Below are 23,371 nucleotides of genomic sequence, written 5' to 3' on the forward strand. Positions count from 1 at the left end.
ACACAGCTCTCCTCTGAAGGCCACACTACAGCACCCTCTCCACTGCTCTACTGAAGGCCATGCTCCAGCTCCCTCTACACAACTCTCCTCTGAAGGGCACACTACAGCACCCTCTTCATCGTTCTCCTGAAGGCCACACTCCAGCACTCTCTCCACAGCTCTCCTCTGAAGGCCACACTCCAGCTCCCTCTACACAGCTCTCCTCTGAAGGCCACACTACAGCACCCTCGCCACAGCTCTACTGAAGACCACACTACAGCACCCTCGCCAAAGCTCTCCTGAAGGCCACACTACAGCACCCTCTCCACAGCTCTCCTGAAGGCCACACTCCAGCACCCTCTCCACAGCTCTCCTCTTAAGGTCACACTCCAGCACCCTCTCCACAGCTCTCCTCTGAAGGCCACAATACAGCGCCCTCTTCACAGCCGTCCTCTGCAGGCCACGCTCCAGCACCCTCTCCACAGCTCTCCTCTGAAGGCCACACTCCGGCACCCTCTACACAGCTCTCCTCTGAAGGCCACACTCCAGCACCCTCTCCACAGCTCTCCTCTGAAGGCCACACTCCAGCACCCTCTTCACGGCTCTCCTCTGAGTGCCACACTCCAGCACCCTCTCCACAGCTCTCCTATGAAGCCCTCCCTCCAGCACCCTCCCCACAGCTCTCCTCTGAAGGCCACACTCCTGCACTCTCTCCACAGCAGGCAACCCTGCAGCATCCTCTCCACTACTCTCCTTTGACTCCAGAACCCTCTACGCAGCTCTCTCCTGAAGGCCACACTACAGCACCCTCTCCACAGCCCTGCTCTGAAGGCCACACTTCAGCATCCTGTCAGCAGCTCTCCTCCTAAGGCCAGCACCCTCTCCACAGCTCTCCTGAAAGCCACACTCCAGCACCCTCTTCTCTGTTTTCCTCTGAAGGCCACACTCCAGCTCCCTCTCTACAGCTCTCCTCTGAAGGCCACACTCCAGCACACTCTCCACAGCTCTCCTGAAGGCCACACTCCAGCACCCTCTCCACAGCTCTCCTCTGAAGGCCACACTCCAGCACCCTCTCCGCAGCTCTCCTCTGAAGGTCACACTACAGCACCCTCTCCACAGCCCTTATCTGAAGGCCACACTCCAGCATCCTCTCCACTGCTCTCCCCTGAATGCCACACTCCAGCTCCCGCTACACAGCTCTCCTCTGAAGGCCACACTACAGCACCCTCTCCACAGCTCTCCTGAAAGTCACACTCCAGCTCCCTCTACACAGCTCTCTTCTGAAGACCACCCTTCAGCGCCCTCTCCACAGCACTCCTGAAGGCCACACTACAGCACCCTCTCCACAGCCCTCATCTGAAGGCCACACTACAGCACCCTCTCCACAGCCCTCATCTGAAGGCCACACTCCAGCATCCTCTCCACTGCTCTCCCCTGAAGGCCACACTCCAGCTCCCGCTACACAGCTCTCCTCTGAAGGCCACACTACAGTACCCTCTCCACAGCTCTCCTGAAAGTCACACTCCAGCTCCCTCTACACAGCTCTCTTCTGAAGACCACCCTACAGCACCCTCTCCACAGCACTCCTGAAGGCCACACTACAGCACCCCCGCCACAGCTCTACTGAAGGCCACACTACAGCACCCTCGCCAAAGCTGTCCTGAAGGCCACACTACAGCACCCTCTCCACAGCTCTCCTGAAGGCCACACTCCAGCACCCTCTCCACAGATATCCTCTGAAGGCCACACTCCAGCACCCTCTCCACAGCTCTCCTCTGAAGGCCACACTACAGCACCCTCTCCACAGCCCTCCTCTGAAGGCCACACTCTAGCATCCTGTCCACAGCTCTCCTCTGAAGGCCAGCATCCTCTCCACAGCTCTCTTCTGAAAGCACCCTCATCACAGCTCTCTTGAAGGCCACACTCCAGCATCCTCTCCACTGCTCTCCCCTGAAGGCCACACTCCAGCTCCCTCTACACAGCTCTCCTCTGAAGGCCACACTACAGCACCCTCGCCACAGCTCTTCTGAATGCCACACTACAGCACCCTCTTCACAGCTCTCCTGAAGGCCACACTCCCCACTTTATGGCGGAGGGGCTGCGGACCTCCAAAAAATCTTCCACTGGTACACTCCCACAAGAAATCTTTGATCAGCTAACTCTCATCTCATCTGTGCCATGAAAGTTCGTAGAGCCAGATGGGGTGGTAAGGGTTTATCTCATTGTGTGGCTAGGCTGTACCAACTACCTATCACAGTCAGACTCCAACCAAATAGGATAGTTTTTAGGAAGCTAATAAAAACATGGCTGTTTCCCAGGACTTAAGGTGTCGCTTCTGTTGAAACTGGTCCTCCCTCTCTTTCACCCCAGCGCCAAGACGCCTCGACATTCATGTGCTCTACAAATGTCAATCCAATCCAATCCACTGCTGGTAGAACAAACAAGCACTGAAAATGCAATAGGTCTCGCCTTTGATTAAGTTAAAGCCATTTGCTTTGCTAATGGTATTGTATAGCAAAGTAAATGGCTTTAACTTAATGAAAGGCGAGACCTCTTGAATTTTTAATGCTTGTTTTAGAAACTTCTGCTAACCTATTGGCCATTTCGATGCTTGTTGCAAACAAATAAGGAAAAGAGAGTTTCTCCATTGTTGTTTCATAGATTATAGCAAAGTCTGTGAGCATGTTAACCACCAGTTGCTCTGATCCAAACTAAAAACCTGCAAAATTCCAGTTGCACTGCTTCATGGCATTCAATTACTTTCGTCTAATATGTGGGCCAGAGTAAAACTGTGAAATAAAAATGCAATTTCTAGCAAGGTAAAAACCATATAAGGCGTCAACCAGGGTGTGTTTTAGCCCTGGCTCTGTTTAATTTTTTTATGTGTGACCTGGTACCACCACTGGACTCGGTTGTCAGCCATGCACCAAAAAAGGCGACTCAATCTGCAATCAAACTACTTTATGCAGGCGATGTAGTCCTTTTAAGCCAAACGGCGACAGAGCTACAAAGATTAACACTCTACATAATCACAGCAGTTCAACTCTCAAAAAATACATAACCCCTCTAGTGCACCAAAAACTCTGACACTGCTAAGTAAATAGGGGCCATATTATCAAGGAACAGCGATAAAATTATCGCCGCTTTAGCGGCAGGAAACTGCGCTAAAGCGGCGATAATGGGCATGATAATATGCCCTTGTGAATTCCCATAGAAGCCCATGTTCACACCACAACATGGACTTCTATGGGAATTCACAAGGGCATATTATCAAACCCATTATTGCCGCTTTAGCGGCAGTTTCCTGCCGCTAAAGCGGCGATAATGTTATCGCCGTTCTTTGATAATATGGCCCCAGATTGGTTAGTAGCAATTATTACTTTCAAGTGGAATAAAGTCATACCTCACAGTTATGTGCTATTGTACGTCTACACCCTTTTGGCCAACATTCTCCTCTCCATTTTAACCATTACTGAACTGCTCTATTCCTAACTCTTTCAACCACAAAGTACTGAAGAAATATGATCACATCTCTCCCATTCTGGTTGCTCTACACTGGTTAGGCACTCATACAGCAATCCCCCACGCACATCAGGCTTGTCCAATCCCTTGAGCAAGAAGCTGAAAAAACATCTCTTCAGGGAACACTTGCTCCATAACTGAAGAGGAGCTCTCACATTCACCCACCCAGTCAACATACAAGAGACCCCTTAATCCTTGGCACTTCCCCGTCTTAGCTACACATCTACAACTGTCATCCATCCATGCTGGATGTACAGCAATCTGCTGCTCCCCCAACTAGGTTTGCACAGTGCAGTGCTTAATTTGAGCCGGAGCTTTCCGGTGCTGAGCACCGGCACTTAATTGGTTTCCGGTGCTCGGCACCGGCACCTAATTGTCAACACTACACTTAGGGCAGTCTGCCACAAGGTGGCGCTGCTCATGTAATTTAGAGAGGAGCAGTATTACAGCTGTTTAGGGGAACAATATACATAAAAAAATTACTAATACCTGCCTTCCAAGGCATTCCTATAGCTTTGGGGACCTGGAATAATCTTTACTGTCACATTTACATGCAAGAGAGCTGGTTAGTAGTTGTTTTAGCAGCGATGACAGGGACGATGGGTGGTGCAAGCTGCAGTGGCCTCCTGGTCAGAGCCCTGGCCCTTAATATTTTACAAATTAAGCACTGGCACAGTGTAAATATAAATATACACAAGGTTGGCCTGCTGCCATGGAAATTCCTGGTTTGCATATTGTTGTTTTCGTCCAGGTGCTGTTTAATCCATACAAGAGACAAAGGCTCTAATCTTTTATCCTCAGTCTTTGATTTTGTTCGTCTCTCTCGTTGATACACTTCTTAGTTGGTGATTAGGCTAACCACTTATCCAGGTACCAGAGAGGCACTCAGTTCTGCAATATTCTGAATTTGATCAGATTGGCACGTTTATTTCATCATCAACCATTCACGTAGTTCAAGTGCTACCCCTTTTAAGCCCACAGTTGTGGGCTACTGAACTGAGCATGTAAGTGTCTCGCTGTAGCTTCTTTTAAACAAATGTTTCCTTTTCAGTAAAACTTCTCTTATGTGGAGGCTGAGGTGTCCTTACAGCTGATGGAACCGAGCATAATTAAACTAGGCTCCACTACAATCATGACACTTCTAAAGTATACATTGAAAACCATTTCACACCTCACTTCCTCAGCGAGCTTTCAAATCACACAAAGGTTTCCTTAGAAAATACCAGAAGAGGCAATAAGAGTCCTCCAGATTGCTCAAAGAAAACAAATTCCGCACCTTGAATTACACTCTCAATAAGCTCAGGGAGCGGCAAATCAATATAAAAACAAAAAAGTTGGATTAATCTCAAATAAGAAATATCGTGCTGGAAGACATGGTTACAGCTCCCAAAAGCCCAACTTAAATTTGAAACTAAATCAATGTTTTAAAAAATAAGAACAAAAAAACCTAAGAATCCGTAGATGAGGTCAGAAATGCAATATACATCTCAGAGTGAGAAAGCTTTGCATTTTTTAATGGACGGAAGAGCTTTAAAAATAGAATGCTTGCCACCACAGTTTTGCTGCTTCACACCAAACTAATTAATATATGTTAGTATGAATGAAATCATTTGAGTAACATCGGGGAAAAAAGACAACTTAATCCACCTTGCACGGATTTATACCTGTGTCAGACAGCCATCAGTTCCCGCCAGCAGGTGTATTTTTATGGCACTGCAGCAGAGTAATACCTTAAATTCAAGGTGCAGAAAATGGTATGAAAATGACACCATTAGCACTACTAGTGCACGCCACACCATGGATCACCCAGCCAAAGAAAATGCTGGCATGATTTAAGCTTCCATGGGAGGGAACGTCATTCGTCACAAGCATGCTGAAAGTGCAAACGCATGTGATCTACCAAACACCTCATGCACCAGCAGCAGAAAATAAACCAAGATAAAGCAGAACCTTCCCACACAGAGCTAGGGGAATAGGACTATGTGCTGGTATCCTGTTGCACCGCACCTCAAACTTAAAACATAATTTACTAAAAAAAAAAAAATTATAATAATAATGTTAGGCTACAAGGGAAGTGGGATTATTTAAATACACATCCAACGAAAAATGAATACAATGAAAGACTACGAAAAACATTACACATGAAAGCTCCAAAAAGAACAAGCCGCGCCAGAGAAATAAAAAGCGCGTAAGCCTTTGTTGAAGGCAAACACGGTAATCCGGAAAAAAGTGCTTAGTGGCTAATTAAGAGACACTGTATCCCGCCGCAAGTAAAAGATCAAATCCCGGTGGGCAGGGCCAAAAACGGACAGGGTGGCAACCCTCAGTGTAATGATTGCCTCCGGTGCAATCACTACACTGTGTTTTGCATCATCCATGACCCAAAACGACGACCACGAATCAGAATTGAAGGCGGAGCAGCAACACGACTTTTGGAATCGTATCGATTCCAAGAAGCCCTCGCATGGCGAGGGCAGCGCATGCGCTGCTCATGCCAGTCGAGACCTTAAAGCCATCGAATTAAAGATCCTGGCTCATTTAAGCACTAGTGACCGACCTCCCTGTAAAGTCGGGCCTCAGGCCCACATTATGTTAATGACGGAGACGGACACCATGGTCTGTGGTATACTAACTGGCCACGAGCACGTGCACTCGGGCTCTTTTATTGACGGGGCCACGTCACTCGTGACACCCGTGATGGATGGGTGTGGGGTGCAGTGTGTCCAGCCCTCGAGGGAGTGGCTGGGATTACAGCTTACTGTGAGACACTAGAACGTGTCTCGCAGGACACTACATTCCTCCCCAACTTTATTGAAGGACAAATAAAAGTGTCAGTCCAACCTGTGGGGAAGAACAAACGGTTAATTGAATACCACAGGGTCCATCCGGCTCTCGAGTCAGGTGGTGGGACGACATCAGACATGGGCTGGTGAACTTGGCTAGCATCAAGACCTTCTCCGCAGACACCCGTACTTTAACCTGAAGGACTCAGGACACGACTGCTGGCTTGGAGACGTCCGCTGCATACCGTCCGTTCGCTGACAGTGACATGTCTTGCCTGGCTTCCTCTTGGCTGACATCCGTGATGGTCTGTGGTGAGATCTAACAGTTCTTTTGGTTGGCTGCGTCATGACCATGGATGGAGTCTAACGTGAGAGTTCACGGAGGTGTTGCTGGACCGACTGTCCCTGTTGAACTGCTTGGCTGTGACCGGTACCCTGTTGGTGGGGCAGTGCCTCTTCTCGCTCTCCCGCCTGGGGAGGCCCGTCGTCGGGGTTGCTGCGGGACTATAGGAAGGCTGCATTGGAGCCGCTGCTTTTGTGCCGTCTGGGGGCAGCTGCAGGACCGCCGAGGAGCCGTTGCTTGGTCGCACGCACAACCCTCCCGGGTGGATGAGTCTTGGCCAAGACTTGCACTCTCTGCCGCGGTTTCGGTGTAGGCCAGGTTCACAGGTGGTTTCGGGTTCCAGTTAGTCGGCGTGTGTGGCAACGGTTTCAGACTCCAGTCCATCGGTACTCAAGGAGTGGTGCTTGACGCATGTGTTGATGGCTGGCGTGGTGATGGCTGCCAGCCACGTGGTGAGTCGGAATTACAGGTGGCGGTGGCTTGCTGAGAGAGTTCGGATGTCAGGATGAACCTGGGCAGCCACGTGCCTCCGCCTTGCTGATGTTGAGCGTCCGTGGCAGTTTAACACGTAGAGTGTGTTGAGCCTTAGTATCCGGGCGGGTTCCACCTGTTTACTACTCTTCATGGCTTTAGAGACATATATTCATCAGGGTAATGCGCTTTGAATGAGAAGATTAGCCGAGTAGTTCAACGCTCATGCGCCCGAGTCTTTAGGAGACGTTGCTGCTAAATTACGAATCCAGTCAGTAATTCTGTGGCATTGGCAAAACATCCGTTGAGAGGGGGCTGCAGAAAGCATGTCATTTGGTTCCCAGATCATTTGACGAGCACTAGGATTTAAGGATGCTTTTTCAGAACAAGTAACAACAAGCAATGGTGTTGTTTGGTACCACAGCCAGCAATCAGGGCGAACCAGTTTTGAATGTTTAGATCATTCTCGCATAGTAAATCAGTAAACCCCCAAGGTGAGGCTCCGTTCGCTTTGTAAGTCTTTCAACAGTGTCTGTTATCCGCGTGACTTTTAGCAGCTGGCATCAGAGAGCTTTACCTGTCGCTGGCAATGCTATTGGCTACTGAGTCTCTGCTTACACAGCCACAGCATATAGCCCAGTGCTATATTTTTACAGTTGTCTTCTCTTCATGTTGTTGGTGTCTAGACTCAGATGTAGTTCCTCACATGCATGAAGAAATGGCGCCACTTTGTGGCTACTTTTGTATATTGCAAGCATACATACAAACCTGATTTGGCAGCTTTGATATGCTTGTTCTAATATTGGTATGATCTTCTAGATCACCGCAAATATTCCCTACTGTACCATCTATTAATCGATCAACATTATGGTTTATTACATATTTAATTCCGTGTGTCAAATATAGGCATACAATAGGGACATTATCACTCTAAATCGATACAGCCCTGCCACCAACAAACCAACACTAAAAAAGCGGAGTTCATGTCATGAAAACAATAGCAAATTTCAAACTATCTTTGGGTGATAGGTATAGTCCCCGTAGACACGTAACGAAGAGTAAATATGCTATCCGTACACAGATGACCAGTAACAAAAATAAATGATTACGCTGCTTCTACGCTCACACAGCAACAAGCTTGTGACGCTAAACCACAGGGTGTGCACATGCTCGGCATACATGCACAGATTTCATTAGTACCATTGTTCTTTATTCTGCAATAAGTGAGGGACATATTATGACATGTTATGACATTGTCCGAGCCTTCTTTGTAAATCTGTTTTGTATGCAAGTATGTATTTTAGTGGTAATGTTTGTATCCCATCCTCGTCGCCATTGTAAAGTCGGGCCTCAGGCCCACATTATGTTAATGACGGAGACGGACACCATGGTCTGTGGTATACTAACTGGCCACGAGCACGTGCACTCGGGCTCTTTTATTGACGGGGCCACGTCACTCGTGACACCCGTGATGGATGGGTGTGGGGTGCAGTGTGTCCAGCCCTCGAGGGAGTGGCTGGGATTACAGCTTCCTGTGAGACACTAGAACGTGTCTCGCAGGACACCACACTCCCTTGACAGGCTGACCCAAAGAGCAGTGCTGCAGCAACATCACATAACTGACATATTAGCAGCATAGAAAGTTAAAGAATTACTGATTGTAGTGTACAAACCCTCTTAATAAATAATACAGACACATACTCACAGTGGCACAAGAACAATGATGGTGTTATGTCCTGATGCCGATATATCTACAATTTGCACAACATCGCCTCGCAAAGTATTCTAGTTGAGCATTTTTCCAGTGAGGGGCCCTGTACCAGATACGCTGTGCTTCTTCAACTGTGGTATAAATGTTTGCCTACAGTGTATCCAGTTTTCCCACCACACATTTTTCTTATAGACACATGTAATACATTAGATTCCGCAAAAGTCCCTGGCCCCCGCCCCATCCGATTTCTACTGTCTCATACACCCAAACGCCTGTGTTATAACTAGGTTTGTGCTTTTTTTAACAAAAGGTTTAAAGTACCACTGCTCCTAGAAACAAGCATTGGCAAAACAAACAGTGTGGCCTAGGTGTGCTAGTGCAATGGATATATTTGTACATTTATAAAGCACCTTTTTAAAATTCCGAACACTATTTACAAAATGCTTTCTAGTATCTTGCTAATTTATTATACATGAATCATTCAACAGTGGGATAACCGATTAATTAAAGCACGTGCTTCTTTTATTGCCGTTTCCAAACTGATTTTTAAAATCCCTTTCCAGTTTCACACTTCTAATTTTCACCTTGAGGCACTAATCACTGTGGTAGAGAGAGACTCGTCAAACAGTGAAAGTATCAAACACCCACTACCCAGCCACTTGATGCAACTCCCACCATCCATCATGGTGTACGATTTCTATCAACGACTCATAAAAGGGAACATACATCCATCTCCATCAAGAGACAGTGAACACACACATCTGCTAAATGAGGCATCTTCTTCCTATAGTATGAAACATCTGCCACCCATTCAAAGCGCGAAAAAAACACCTCCCACGCACACTTTGGAATAGCTGCCATCCAAACTTTGTAATGGACGTGACACACAGTTGCCCATTCGATCACACATCTGCCGCTACAGTATGAGACATCTTCCAACACCTCCCACCTAGACTGTTAGAAATCTACCATTTAAATGTAGGGACGTCAGACATATATCCACCACCTGGACTGACATCAGATACCACCCCCCAGCCATAGTAAGAGACTCTACCTATGCAAGACCCACGTAATCGCACAATAGACCACTTCTGCAACCCCTGTCTAAAGGCAACCTTTTCCTTTTTTATAAAATAGGCTCCTTTAGCCATTCACTTTACAGAGATTTGAATAAAAGTGAGTTATCGTTCACAGTAACTAATCTTTGGAGTAAAGCGACCAGTTCCATCAATTTTCACAACCCATTAAACCATTTTCCATATCTTAATTAAGCAATGCAATAGCTTCCTTATTCGACTGAAACAACAGACCTCATTCAATATGTTAATGAAATATGATGTGCTCTCCTGTATTCGCTCTTCTCCATCTATCAACACAATTTCAATGACATGCGCTGGTCAATTCCCCAACATGATCATCGCTTTGCATTTCCTCAACCTCTTTGAATTATGGGCACAATTGGAAGCGCTTCTCTATGCACTCATATACCTCCACATCTGACTTATGAGCACATTTCTAGGTGCAGCGTCCATCCAGTCTAGCTTAAATGTCAGAGAAGATGGCCAGGTGAGATCACCTTAAATGCTTGAGGAGTCCCAGTTCCAGGCAGCAATAAATATTAAAGCAAGAAGCATGAGAGCGAGGCCCCTCAAATGACAGAGCAAGATGCTTCAGAGAGTGGCCACCGTAAAATTGAGAGCAGGATGCCTGAGTGTTTGGGTCACCTTATACACAAAAGCAATCTGCCTGGAAGCGTGCCCACCGTAAATACACGAGCAGAATGACGTAAGCCTATCCACCTTAAAAATAAACCAAGGTAACTGTGTGGGTGGCCACCTGAAATGCCATAGTGGGGTGTGTGGGAAACTTAAATATCACAGAAATATGCCTAAAACCATGCCCAACTTAAATCCCAGAGAAAGAAGTCTGGGTGTGCGGCCACTTACAGCAGGATGCCTAATAACCTGGCCATCGTAAACCACAACATGATGCCTGGTAGAGAGGACACATTAAATGCCAGGGGAGGATGTCTTAAAGCATCACACTATAAATGCCAGAGGAGGATGTCTTGAAGCATCACACTATAAATGCCAGAGGAGGATGTCTTGAAGCCCGGCCACTATAAATGCCAGGGGAGGATGTCTTAAAGCATCGCACTATAAATGCCAGGGGAGAATGTCTTAAAGCATCACACTATAAATGCCAGAGGAGGATGTCTTAAAGCATCGCACTATAAATGCCAGAGGAGGATGTCTTGAAGCCCGGCCACTATAAATGCCAGGGGAGGATGTCTTAAAGCATCGCACTATAAATGCCAGGGGAGAATGTCTTAAAGCATCACACTATAAATGCCAGAGGAGGATGTCTTGAAGCATCACACTATAAATGCCAGGGGAGGATGTCCTGAAGCATGGCCACTATAAATGCCAGGGGAGGATGTCTTAAAGCATCGCACTATAAATGCCAGGGGAGAATGTCTTAAAGCATCACACTATAAATGCCAGAGGAGGATGTCTTGAAGACCGGCCACTTTAAATTGCAGAGGAGGATGTCTTGAAGCATCGCACTATAAATGCCAGAGGAGGATGTCCTGAAGCATGGCCACTATAAATGCCAGGGGAGGATGTCTTAAAGCATCGCACTATAAATGCCAGGGGAGGATGTCTTAAAGCATCGCACTATAAATGCCAGGGGAGGATGTCTTAAAGCATCGCACTATAAATGCCAGGGGAGGATGTCTTAAAGCATCGCACTATAAATGCCAGGGGAGGATGTCTTAAAGCATCGCACTATAAATGCCAGGGGAGGATGTCTTAAAGCATCGCACTATAAATGCCAGAGGAGGATGTCTTGAAGCCCGGCCACTTTAAATGCCAGAGCAGGGTTTCTGGGAGTGTGGCCCTCATTAATGCCAGAGTTTGATGACTGACAGCATGGCTTCTTAAATACCAGGAGAGGGTGTTTAGAACCCTCGCACCCTTAAATGCCAGAGTAGGATGCTCAGGAGCATGGCCACCCTAAACGCCAGAGAACCAAAACTGAGAGCGCGGCAAACTCCTTCACCAGCGCCCGATGGCTGGAAGCGTGGCCATTTTAAATACCAGAATGCAAAGCTTTACAGTGGCCAACCTTATATGCTAAAGCAATTTGCCAGGGAACGTGGCCACCTTAAATTCTGGAGAGTCTTCAGAGCCAGCCCTCCATAAGCTGTGTGAGCAAGCACTTCCCAGGAAATGGCTGGGATAGCTGCGTTTACACAGGGTCTTGTTAAACTGAGCTCTTTAAACTTCAAAGGAGAGGATCAGCTGCGTGGAACGGGGAGTCAGAGGTGAAACAAGCATTTTCAATGCAATAGGTGAGAGTTTAAGCTATTGGCATTGTAAATGGCAATGCCTTTTATTTATGTGTTTTGAAAACCTGCAAGCAGTGCGTAAACACACATTTTGTACTTCTAGTCCTTGCTTACCAGAAGTAAGGCCGGCAGTGAAAGAGGAGCAGTTACTGCCAGCCCTGCTTCTTGTAAGCACCAACTAGGTCCGAAGAGTGTGTTTATGGACTACTTGCAGGTTTTTAAAAGCAGGAGGGATGAGGAGGAGGCATTTGCAGCCAAACAGACCTTAGGGGTCTATTAGTATGGCGGGCGGAGGCACCACCGCGGTGCTGGTGGTGGCAGAAAATGCTTTTTTCCACATGCCAGCAGAGGTTCTCACGTCCGCCATATTAGTATGGCCAAACATAGCCCATTTCCTGACCTCCGCAGTGCAACGTGAACCGCCATCAAAGTGCGCCCGCCACCGTGGCGATGGGAGCCAATGGAGACTCACCGCCGTGCGGAATGATGTTCCCTCCGCTGTACAAATCAGGATGCCCCAAACATCCAGTCGCACCGCAGCGGAGAAACCGCCCAACCAGAGACGGCGGAAGCTCGACAGCGGAGCGCAAAACCAGAGTCTCGGTCCCTTCCACACGGTCCCGACCGCAATGGATCCAGCCCTACACGTCTTCCCGGTGCTGTATCTGATACATTACCAGCAAATCATGGACCGTCGCGGATGCCGCCGCAGGTACGCAATTACACAATCCCGCACACAACCACAACACACAACTCCAGGGCTGATATAGGGTTACTGTCCACACCTGACACACTGGTGGGGACAAGAACACATCCACAAGTGTACCCACACATGTCCTACCTGTCACTAAATTACCCCTCCGCATCCAGATCACCCATCTACGGCGATCATGAAGTAATGTCCCGGTCACGTCACCACAGTGGTGGAGACGCGGGAAAACATGCGCACAATGCAGAAGGCAGGGCCAGCACCCGGCATGGGCAGCGCACAAAAACCACAGGGCCACACCTCCACCCTCCACACACCAGCCCCCCCCAACATGAAGGGACATGTCATGTGCCCCTCCTGTGCTCCCCCATGCACAACAAGCCAGGTGAACCCACACCCTGCACCACACACCAAACTACTAGGGAGACAGCCACAGCAGGAGTGGCTGCAGAGGAACACACAGCACAGAAGCACAGGCCCAGGGCAATCCACACACCACCACAACACCACTCACATGGCAAGAAAACTGATTCCAAGCACAAAATGAACACACAGATAATGAACAATCACTCCACTGGACACACAGCCTGCCAAGTCACACAGACATACCCCACACTGACACACATCCACATACACAGACCACATGCCAGCAGGCAGCAATGGAGTACAACATATAGGAAAGCTAAAGTGAGGTGTACACAAATGGAAGGCCAAGGAGATAACCACCAAGCATGTGTACATCACCGGTGCACACGCTACACCTATGTTCGAATAAATCAAGAAGAATTATCCCATAAAATCTCATGTGCTTCCTCATGTATACTCAATTGTAATGTCATTTAACACTGTAGCGTGTGCACAGGTGATGCACACATGCATGGTGGTCGAACTGTGAACAGCCACACATATGTATCCAACTACTTGACAGGGGTATGTCAGCAGCACTACAAACAGGGCCCATTGACACACTCCATGACTGTCAAACACAAGTAGGAATCTTCACACATACCCCCCTCACGCCTGAAGCACACAACACCAGTGTCAGACACACAGAAGGGTGTCAATAATGTCCAGTCAATACACAGACAAGCAATCACACTCCCTGGGGGTATCCACAAACATCACACACACACACAGGGATGCCAGAACCAATGTCTGCACAAAAACTACAGACAAACACATAACTAAACAAAACCACACACAGAACCACAACAAGACCAAACATGACTTGTGCAGCCAAACTGTGGAAAGGCAATGGGAGCGCAGACAGAACAGGAGTGCACAACCCCATCAGTCAGGAACAATGCACAGACAACATACAGACAAGAAGTGCACCATCACAAAACAATCATGGACACAAACTGGGAGAAATGGGCCTAAAATGACACACAGACAGACATACCAAACCACCCATCAAGTCAACATGATGTCACAGTGTACCAGGTGCCTGCACATGCACAAGAATGACAAGAGACAGCTCAAATATGAGAGGAGAAAACACCAAGGACTCATCTAACACAAGCACAGGAACTAGAATAGACCTAAGTTCATGTGACAAACACACAAGTAAGGCACACCACACTGGCAACACACATCTGAATGAAACACACCACACCAACAAAACACACACACTGACATGCAAATAGAACACCACACACAGAGCATCTGTCATCTGCAAGAGACAACACAGCCCAAACATTGCACACAGCTACATCAAACACACAACAGATGTACATGCCAATAAATAACATAGCAAACACATCAGTGAACGCACACCAGGCAAGGACAAGGCAACATACACTCACAGAACTGCATGCAAGACAAGCAGTGTGTGCACACAAACATACCAGTCCCACATAGATATGAGTGACACACCATGAACACCCACAACAACAATCAAAACAGCACACTTACAACATCACACTCTAGAAGTCAAGAAGTATCTCAGCAAATACACATACACCTAACCCAACACCCACAGATGCACAAGTCTGGGACACCAAAGTGGAAACAACCTGACCAGAGGACTGTGCAGCACAAACAGTTGAACTGCATATGAGCAACCATGACTTCTGAACAGTACAAGAAAATCACATATAACCAATTGGGAAAATGTCCTGAGTGGCACATTGCTCCTATGCAAAGATCGGCACCACAAAGCACAGTGTCACAAATGAAGTGATGGGGAAGCGCACACACAGGCAACACAAGGGACAGCTGACATGAAAGTGAAGTGTTGTGTATGGCAGTAGCGGACATGGCAGGAGTGTACCATACACAAATAGATGGAGTGCAGACTCGCAATGGGTAGGTATCTGAAGCACAGATAGGGGATGGTATGACACCACATGCCATACTGGAGACAAGAAACCCCCATGTGACAACAATGCATGACAAAATCACACCCACAATGTCAGTGTGGTTGAGCAGGTATGCAAAGTGACCACAAACAGCATCAAGACACATGGATGATCAACAAGACACAACACTGACTTGCCAGTCACATACTCTGCATACTCACAATTGCCAAAAATAACAAGTTGGAGTCAGCCAGAACTGCAAGGACAAACCAACACACCGCACAGTGCACAACATACAACACACACATGTTCACACAATCACAAGCACAGGCACACAAACAGGCACCACACTCATGGGTGATACATGTGTGTAGTTGACATTGCAGGGGCACACACTTCAACACTCCCGACAAATTCACCCCCTTCACACAGCACACTTCTTGACCACCCAAGTGCACACATTGAAAGCAAGTCAAGTGACTTGAATGACTGACCATCACAAGATGACTATACACCTACACTGCTGGGCACACATAAAGTAAGAACACCCTGGCCAGCCTACCTGCAATCCTTTGGATAGAATCCCACCATGTGCTGGCAGTGCCCCCCAACCTGACATGTGTACAATATAGCTAACAGGAACAAAGAATGATAATGAGAACAGTATTTCATCTAAAACCACCATCATTGCACCCACAAGTATCAGAGTCAGGAAGAACTGAAGTCCCTGTCACCCCTGTAAAAACTAGAAAAAGTGAGGCAAGCCATTGGCAGTGTTTAAGTGGCATACAGAGCATGTGGCACAGTACACCATATACACACAGCAAACACTTTATTCAGTAGGGACACTGACAAAACAGACAACAGGAGTAACTGTCTTTATTCACATATTGCACAGATAGGCACCAATATTAGACAAGAGCAAGGCCAGTGGCCAGCACAAAGTAAAGATATGTCCACGAGAAGCTTCACAGGGATGGGGAAAACAGCAAGACCAGTGGCCAGTCCAAGGCGCAGATTAAGTACATGAGAAGCTGCACATGGAATAGTTTAACACAGCAAGGAGCAACAAGGCCAGTGGCCAATACAAAGGTCAGTGTGTCCATGAGAAGCTGCACAGGGAACAGTTTAACACAGCAAGGAGCAACAAGGCCAGTGGCCAATACAAAGTGCAGAGTATGTCCATGAGAAGCTGCACAGGGAATAGTTTAACACAGCAAGGAGCAACAAGGCCAGTGGCCAAAACAAAGTGCAGAGTATGTCCATGAGAAGCTGCACAGGGAATGATGGCAACTGTAGCCTGCCATGGTCAGCAACACAGTCAGGGGGGTAACAATGGGCAGTATAGGCACCACTGTGGGAGAGACAGGTGTGTGAGGGTGACTACCATTCAGAATTGGCTAGCAGTCGGACTGGGAGCTGGCTGTGTGTCGGGGACAGTTCGAGCACTTGACTGGGGAGAGAGAGGCCCAGCTGAGGCATCAGTGGCTTGGGAAGCCAGAGGGATGCTTGGACCAGGTGGTGTAGTGGCACGTGTAGGTGGAGTCATGCTGACGTAAGGTACAGTGTGGGTGGGAGATTGTGGAGGGGTGCCTTTCCACTTCTTGGGGACTCTAAATGGCTTTCCTGTCTTGGGATTAATGGGAAGTGGAGTGGACACAACATGCACACTCACCACCAAAGCTGCATCAGGTGCAGACGGTGGCCCTCCCTCTGGGGACGTGCTGGATCCCGCGGTACACTTTGCCTGCCCTTGCCTTTGCCCCTCCATCCCATGTTTACCAGGTGTACCCACTACAGTGCCCTCCTTTCCCAGCTTCACTGGGCTTTGGATGGGAGTCGAGGTTGTGGGAGAATCTGCCTTTGAGCTCTTCTTACGTTTACTCTTAGCAGGCACAACCTTCTCAGTGAGCACGGAAACTGTCTGCTTGTCTTTGCGAGATGCTTTTGGGACAGGAGAGTCCTTGGCTGGGGATGCCTATGAGGCATGTGACCCTGAGGTGAGCTTCTTGGCTTTGTGGCCCTTGGTGTCACCTGACGGGCTTTTGTCTTTGCGCTCTGGGGTGGCTTTCGTTTTCTGTGGGGATGGTGTCTGTGCCCTTGACCTCTTGGGCTGCTGCTGCTGTGTGCTGCGTGTGCTGTATCTTGCCCTTGATGTCAGTGGTGCGTGGTCACTAACGTCAGATGTGGCCACTCGCAGGGGGTGGACAAAGGGACTGGAGCTGGACTCTGAGATTGTGCCAGTTGAAGGGCTGCCGTCACTGCGGAGGACAAAGACTGGACAGTCCGGTGTAGCCCACCCACGTCTGAATGTATGCCCTCTATGAAAACAACCACCTGTGCCAACTTTTTGTCATGGTCTATGAAGGCATTGAGGAGAGCTGTCTGGCCCACACACAGCTGGCGCAAAAGGTACACAGACTCAGCACTGATGGCAGCAGGGGGGACAGGGGTAGGGGCAGCGGTGTCTGGGGTGCAGGACACTCTTCCCTTCTTACTGGTGCGAACACGGGCAGCACTAGTGGAAGTAGGTGGGAGGGTGGGCACTGTACGCTGTGTGGTGGAAGAGGAGGCAGAGTCTCCGTTCCCTGTGCCCGCCAACATGGATGTGTCACCTCTGGCGTCAGATGACATTGAGCTTTGCGTCCCTGGCTGTGATTCCTCCATCAGACTCCTGTCCCCCTCCGAGGCACTGGTCACATCTGTGTCACTGTGCTTCTGTGCAGCTGTTGTGCTTGATGGCTCACCACTGGTGTCCGTCCCCTGTCCCTCTGTGCCCACGAGAGATGCTGCAGGAGAGAGAGAGAGATGTAGGGTCAGCTCATTGTCAGCAACAGAACAAACATATGCAAGCAAAGCATCAGTGAAGATGAAGAAATCGACATGTTGCACACCTCCCTGTGAAATAACATTGTGCAACCTCAATTTTTAACTCGAACAGTGCGTGTAAACAAGAAAAACAGGCATAAGTGAGCCATGTGAGGACCACACAACACAATATCCTGCCGGTGGCTCCGTTCAACCAGACACACAAATAGCTCAGAGCAGACCTAGGCCCCTCATGGGGGCAAGGATGAACCCTACAACATGTTGCCACTGTCAGATCTGGATGGAGCAGAAGGGGACATAACAGATACAGACTCCAACATGACATTCCACAATGGCCATGAGCCCATGCCATCAACCATGTTGTACTTTGGGGCACAACTACTGTTGCACATTGGCATCAGATGTCTAAGCCTCACTAATCTGAGGTCAAGCAATGCATGCATAGATGAAAGCACACTCAGATTGGGCACACTGCCATTCCCTTCCATGTGATTTCCCAGACTACCCCAATGCAGACGATACTTGAAGACCATGACTTAGAATGCTATGTAAATGCCCAGTACTCATATTACATTAGGAAGTACAGGTAGGGTAAATGCATGATAGCTGCACCCAGCACAGAGGCCACTTACAAGCCACTGCATCACACTACCATCATCACATAGCCCAGCGCTGGCCCACACTGTGTACACATCACTCACAGCCAAAGTCACCCTTCCCAGAATTTTCACCTCTAGTTTGCTGCTGATGCTCCTTCAATCACGCATCCAGCTCAGGCTGTGTCACAGCCAAGATGTGGGCCATTAGTGGTGTCATGCTGCTCTGTGCCAACCTGCCAGTCAGAGGGAGCAGCCCCAGTGTCATCTCCACCACATTCTTGCTCAGCCTGCAGATGTCATCCCACCTCTTGTGGCAGTGGGTGCGCCGTCGGTTTGAGACACCCAGAGCCCGCACCTTGCTTGCAATGGCCCTCCACGCGGCCCTACGCTGGTGTACTTTGAGCTGCAGGCATGGGAGACAAGAGGGGGAAAACATCAGTGACACAGTGTTATGTACCAAAATCTCTCAGGACAGTAGCATGATACTGACTCATCCAAAATCCACAGATATGTCTAACAGAGACTAGAATGCATCTCACATGGTACATCATCATGGGAGAACCACACATTAATGCATGCAGGTGTGAGGGTGGACACAGTACCTGCCCATCTCATACACATGTAGAATGCCAGCACAGAAAGCCATGTGTAGTCTGCCCACATCTACTGTCCATGTTTGAGGTAGAGCAAGACATACATTACATATCAACATATGTTTGGGGGTAGACTCACTGTGTCCAACACTGTGCAGCCCTCAATGTCCTTGCCCTGTGAATGGCTCACTGTTTCATGGATGTCACATTGAGGGCCATGATCTCACAAACACACACCCTTCTCACAAGGCCTGTCATGTGCAATCTACAGGGCTGAGATGGCTCATTGATGGAGAGTAATGGATAAGACACATGTAACGCTCTGTACATTCAGTGAAGTGTCCTTGCCATTTTGGGCGTTGACTCTGCAGGCCAGGTGGGCTCACACTGAGATGGACAACAGGGACCCACACAGCCATTCACATAAGCAATCACTGTCCTGACTCCTGCATTACCAACTTGCTGCGTCACTGTATGGCTGACAAGACAATAAATGTCCCTCGAATCTTGATGTGCAGGCAGGGAAACGTGTGATATAGGCTACACACCCCTTACCCATGGAGACAGCATGTTAGGCAGTGCATGACACAACCCCACACTCTCAGGCGCATACCTCATCAGATCAACTACATGTGTGCCCCCCCTGCACTCTCATTCCCACTGTTGAAGACTTACCACGACATTTGGGGCACCGTATAGCCTTGGATACTGTGTGAGCACCTCGTCCACCAGGACCTCCAGCTCCTCGCTGGTGAAGGGACTGGCCCAGATCTTCTCAGCCCTCACCATCACTGTGGCCATGTGACAGCTGTAGCGGCAGTGGGTGGTGAGGGGTCTCAGGAAGCAGTCCCTGGAGGCAGCAGCAAATGAGGAGTCTCAGACAGCAGTCCCTGGAGGCAGCAGCAGGTGAGGGGTCTCAGGTAGCAGTCCCTAGAGGCAGCAGCAGTGTCAGTGGGTGGTGAGGGGTCTCAGGCAGCAGTTCTTGGAGGCTTCAACAGGTGAGGGGTCTCAGGCAGCAGTCCCTAGAGGCAAGGCAGCGGCAGTGGGTGGTGAGGGGTCTCAGGCAACAGTCCCTGGAGCCAGCAGCAGGTGAGGGGTCTCAGGCAGCAGTCCCTTGAGGCAGCAGCAGATGAGGGGTCCCAGGCAGCAGACTGTGGGAACAGTGGAAATATGAGGCTCTCTCCCACACATATATAGCCCCCTGGGGTCCTTTCAGTGGTTCTAAGCTGCTGCAATTGGTGTTCCAGGTCTGACTTTTTCAAATGCATCCAATGACTGGCTCCGCAGTGGTGGAGTACGCCTACCGCGATGTTCCAAAAATTCATTAGGCTACCGCGATTGCGGTTCCCATTGGCTGTAAGGGCATGGTCCATGTCGGTGGCACACCGCAGGGGCCAGGCGGGCGCTACCGCGGTGGTGCATCTTTCAATTGCATCCAATGAACGGCTCCGCGGTGTTGGAGCACGCCCACCGCGATGTTCAAAAATGCATTAGGCAACCACGATTGCAGTTCTTATTGGCTGTAAGGGCATGGTCCATGGCGGTGACACACCGCTGGTGCCAGGCGGAAGCTACCGCAATTTGGATGCAATACATTGGTGCCTATGACTGTGATTTGGGTGGCAGAGCATGCCAACCAGCATTTCACCATGTGTATATGCCTATCACTACCGCAATTGTGTCTTGGGCATTGGCGGTGACCCACAGCTGGTGCCAGGCGGTAGCCACTGTAATTTGGGTGCCATGGAATGATCCAGCATCTCTTGCATTACCTGCGATAGACTGAGCTGCACTTGTAAGGGCAGTCGAGGACTGTGGGGTCTACAGCACCTGCTCTCTTACCAGGACTAGAATGATACAGCATCTCTTGCATTACCTGTGATAGACTGAGCGGCACGTGTAAGGGCAGTGGAGGACTGTGGACCCACAGCACCTGCTCTCTTACCAGTACTAGAATGATACAGCATCTCTTGCATTACTTCTGATAGACTGATCTGCACGTGTAAGGCCAGTGGAGGACTGTGGGTCTGCAGCACCTGCTCTCTTACCAGTACTAGAATGATACAGCATCTCTTGCATTACCTGTGATAGACTGAGCTGCACTTGTAAGGGCAGTGGAGGAGTGTGGACCCGTAGCACCTGCTCTCTTACCAGTACTAGAATGATACAGCATCTCTTGCATTACCTGCGATAGACTGAGCGGCATGTGTAAGGGCAGTGGAGGACTGTGAACCCACAGCACCTGCTCTCTTACCAGTACTAGAATGATACAGCATCTCTTGCATTACCTGTGATAGACTGAGCTGCTCTTCTAAGGGTAGTGGAGGACTGTGGGTCTACAGCACCTGCTCTCTTACCCGTACTAGAAAGATACAGCATCTCTTGCATTACCTGTGATAGACTGAGCTGCACTTGTAAGGGCAGTGGAAGAGTATGGACCCGTAGCACCTGCTCTCTTACCAGTACTAGAATGATACAGCATCTCTTTCATTACCTGTGATAGACTGAGCTGCACTTGTAAGGGCAGTGGAGGACTGTGGGTCTACAGCACCTGCTCTCTTACTAGTACTAGAATGATACAGCATCTCTTGCATTACCTGCGATAGACTGAGCTGCACTTGTAAGGGCAGTGGAGGAATGTGGACCTGCAGCACCTGCTCTCTTACCAGTACTAGAATGATACAGCATCTCTTGCATTACCTGCGATAGACTGAGCTGCACTTGTAAGGGCAGTGGAGGAGTTTGAACCCACAGCACCTGCTTTCTTACCAGTACTAGAATGATAAGCACCTCTTGCATTACCTGTGATAGACTGAGCTGCACTTGTAAGGGCAGTGGAGGAATGTGGACCCGCAGCACCTGCTCTCTTACCAGTACTAGAATGATAAAGCATCTCTTGCATTACCTGCGATAGACTGAGCTGCACTTGTAAGGGCAGTGGAGGAGTTTGAACCCACAGCACCTGCTTTCTTACCAGTACTAGAATGATAAGAATCTCTTGCATTAACTGTGATAGACTGAGCTGCACTTGTAAGGGCACTGGAGGAGTGTGGACCCGCAGCACCTGCTCTCTTACCAGTACTAGAATGATTCAGCATCTCTTGCATTACCTGCGATAGACTGAGCTGCACTTGTAAGGGCAGTGGAGGAGTGTGGACCCGCAGCACCTGCTCTCTTACCAGTTCTAGAATGATACAGCATCTCTTGCATTACCTGCGATAGACTGAGCTGCACGTGTAAGGGCAGTGGAGGACTGTGGGTCTGTAGCACCTGCTCTCTTACCAGTACTAGAATGATACAGCATCTCTTGCATTACCTGCGATAGACTGAGCTGCACGTGTAAGGGCAGTGGAGGACTGTGGGCCTGTAGCACATGCTCTCTTACCAGTACTAGAATGATACAGTATCTCTTGCATTACCTGTGATAGACTAAGCTGCTCTTCTAAGGGTAGTGGAGGACTGTGGGTCTGCAGCACCTGCTCTCTTACCAGTACTAGAATGATACAGCATCTCTTGCATTACCTGCGATAGACTGAGCTGCACGTGGAAGGGCAGTGGAGGACTGTGGGTCCGCAGCACCTGCTCTCTTACCAGTACTAGAATGATACAGCATCTCTTGCATTACCTGCGATAGACTGAGCTGCACATGTAAGGGCAGTGGAGGACTGTGGACCCGCAGCACCTGCTCTCTTACCAGTACTAGAATGATACAGCATCTCTTGCATTACCTGTGATAGACTGAGCTGCACTTGTAAGGGCAGTGGAGGACTGTGGGTCTGCAGCACCTGCTCTCTTACCAGTACTAGAATGATACAGCATCTCTTGCATTACCTGCGATAGACTGAGCTGCACTTGTAAGGGCAGTGGAGGACTGTGGGTCTACAGCACCTGCTCTCTTACCAGTACTAGAATGATACAGCATCTCTTGCATTACCTGTGATAGACTGAGCTGCACATGTAAGGGCAGTGGAGGGCTGTGGAACCGCAGCACCTGCTCTCTTACCAGTACTAGAATGATACAGCATCTCTTGCATTACCTGTGATAGACTGAGCTGCACTTGTAAGGGCAGTGGAGGAGTGTGGACCCACAGCACCTGCTCTCTTACCAGTACTAGAATGATACAGCATCTCTTGCATTACCTGTGATAGACTGAGCTGCTCTTCTAAGGGTAGTGGAGGA

The sequence above is a fragment of the Triturus cristatus genome, chromosome 7, assembly GCF_964204655.1.
Source record: "Triturus cristatus chromosome 7, aTriCri1.1, whole genome shotgun sequence".
Taxonomy (NCBI): domain Eukaryota; kingdom Metazoa; phylum Chordata; class Amphibia; order Caudata; family Salamandridae; genus Triturus; species Triturus cristatus.